Consider the following 2,817-nt stretch of genomic DNA (forward strand, 5'->3'; position numbering starts at 1 on the left):
CACACAGAACAGTTCTCAGCCCCAAAGCTGCTGTGAGAAGGCACATAACTTCTTAAACTCCCTGCACTCAGAGGAATAAATGTGCCCCAGTAGGAAACGCACAGCAAGAACAGACATTGCAAAGTTCTCCTTTAGGAACATGCCAAGTGTGTTCTTAAAACATGTCTCCAAAGCAAATGTGACAAAATAGGGTGAGCAGCCCCTTCAGCACCCCCTCTCCTTGTGTCTTCTCTCTGCATCTCTCTCCCCTTTTTAAATCTCTCTCTTATCTATGGCCGTGCCACCCTGAACATGCCCGATCGTGTCTGATCTCGGAAGCTAAGCAGGGTCGAGCCTGGTTAGTACTTTGATGGGAGACCACCTAGGAAGACCGGGCGCTGTAGGCATAAAAATAAAATAAAAAAATAAAAATAATTAAATCTCTCTCTTCGTTGCATCTGCATCATCTTTATGTGTACTGTGGTCTGAAGTAAGGACCAGAATAGGGGGAAGGAAAGAATTGTTTGAGGAAATTGAAATTCTAGAGCTGCTGGCGTGATAGGAGACTCAGAAAGACTGGAGTCCATCCTACAGATGTACAAATGTGGACTGATTCACAAGGTGGGGTTAACTGCTTACAAATTGCTTTATTATGCCAAACACCAAGCTGATGCACAGAATGGTCTGAGTTCAAGGCAAAACATTTTTCATTGCATCAGTGTTGGCAAAACCAATAGTTTATAGAATTGTAATATTGGGATCATTTAATCTGAAATCTCATTAAAGAGCAGGAACAATGAGAATTAAAACAAGAAGGGTGCTGGGGCGATAGAGAAAGGAGCATAAAGGAATTTGAGGTTGAACAAATAGAAGGGTGACTGGTTATGTAAGTCAAAGCAAGTGCCATCCTTAGAGGGAAGGAGGGAAGGAAGTGCACAGATCACTCTTCCCAGTAGAAGCAATGATGACTTTTAGGAGGCCACTATGCTACACACCTTTGAAGACTCAGAGGCCTGGATCTCAGTCGCTGTTGAGAATGGCTATAAACCCCACTGCAGAGCTCGAAGGGGAGGCTTCCTCCCACCCCCCTTACTAGTCATGCTTTTTCTTTCCACTGCTACAGCCTCACTTCTGACAATCACCAATCTGACCCATTGCGACCACACATTGGCCAAGCCGGCACAGATCACTCTGGCAAACTGACAAGGCTTCAAGATTTTGCCTGAACAATATGTTCATTCTGATACTTTTCCATGCTCACTGCCCTGAAAGCAAAACAGATTTAAAAAAAAAAAGCATAATCTTGTGGAACTGGGGACAGGTACACACAAGTATGCTAAGGCTAGGAACAGTGGTTCTCACAGTGGTTCCTGGAGCAGCAGCATTGCCATCATGTGGAAACTTGTTAGAAATGCAGATTCTCAGGCCTCACCCCAGATCTATGGAATCGAACACTCTGCAGGAGTCAAGTCTTCCATTCTAAGTTTTAGGATCACTAAAAGACCTTTTAGAGGCAGCATAGCATCCTTGTCCTATTTCTGTGCTTCCCCTATTATCTGTCTGGAAAAACTCCTTCTGGACTTTCAAAATGCAGCTCAAGAATCAACTCTAACTTCCTTTCTAATTCTTTACCTTTGGTATTCTCATGATGACCCTCTATCATAGTTTTTAAAAAATGGGTTGAGAGCCTTTGCTTTCCTACCTGGATGCTCAGTATCTGCAAAAACCTACAACGAATTGTTTATTTTAAAACTTGAACAGATTTTAAATAAAACAGAACCTATAAAATATGAGCAGTTGTATTATATTTTCTATCCACCATGACTGGAGTTGATATGTTCAAGGTAAGGGATAAATAGAAGTAAACAAATAGAGTAGAAAATAAAAAGGTAGATAAAAGGATAAGCAAGGGCAGAAATTTTAGAATGTCACTTGATAGGTTATATTGTTGAGAGTATTTAGGAAGAGCTGGTCTCACAAACAGAGTTAATAGTAGAATGGGCTGTCTTGAGACATAGTAAGCTCACCCCCACTAAGGTGTTCCAAGTATGAATAGTGGATGATAAATGTCAGTTGACAGTGGAGGTAAAAACCATTCAATTGGAGGAAATTGCTTGGAGCTCTGTGTTAAGAAGTATTATAATTGGATCAGGGCCCAGCTGGACAATTCCAAAGTGAATTAGTAATTTCTGCTTTGAGTATAAGAGTGGGGAGAGGTGTGTTATGAAATCAACTTATCTAGACCAGTGATGCTAAAGACATTTTATGTGGAATGTGATAGGATTATATTAAATGGCCTCTTGGAAATAGAAGTCCCATGTGTCTGAGATAAAAAAACAAGAATTTTTTACATGGAAGTTACCATAAAAGTATAAGGTATTATTGTTCCATTTTCAGCATATTGTTAATGATAAACCACTGTAGATGAAGACTCATATAGAGGATGAGTGACTTGAGCCAAGGATGGAACAGAGCAAGTCAGTTCTGGTTCAAAATTGCCAGACTTGTAAATCAACATTTAATACCCTGACATATCACACGAGGCTACCAACTAACAAGCAAGCAAGCACAAAACACTTGGTGAATATACTTAATTAACAGGAAAGTAATTAGAGGTCTTTTAAAACACAATCTATCTTGATTAATGTAAAAGAGCTTAAATGAATGGTTCTCTGTAAGACCAAATAATCATTGTTTCCATCATTGCCACTGTTAGTGCTATGTTAACTTCAATTATTTATAAGCCACGGGAGGTCTGGGGAATTTCGGGTGCTACTTTGAGCTAATAATATCATGATCAGATATTTAAGTAAATAATTCCATTTCAGTTTATTTTTC

At 39.7% G+C, this 2,817-nt stretch overlaps 1 pseudogene; it reads left to right on the forward strand.

Moving 5' to 3' along the window:
* Positions 1 to 267: 267 nt before the first annotated feature.
* On the forward strand, positions 268 to 386 carry LOC112485207 (annotated as a pseudogene).
* The last annotated feature ends 2,431 nt before the right edge of the window (positions 387 to 2,817 follow it).

Source organism: Pteropus alecto, unplaced genomic scaffold, assembly GCF_000325575.1.
Source record: "Pteropus alecto unplaced genomic scaffold, ASM32557v1 scaffold548, whole genome shotgun sequence".
Classification (NCBI taxonomy): domain Eukaryota; kingdom Metazoa; phylum Chordata; class Mammalia; order Chiroptera; family Pteropodidae; genus Pteropus; species Pteropus alecto.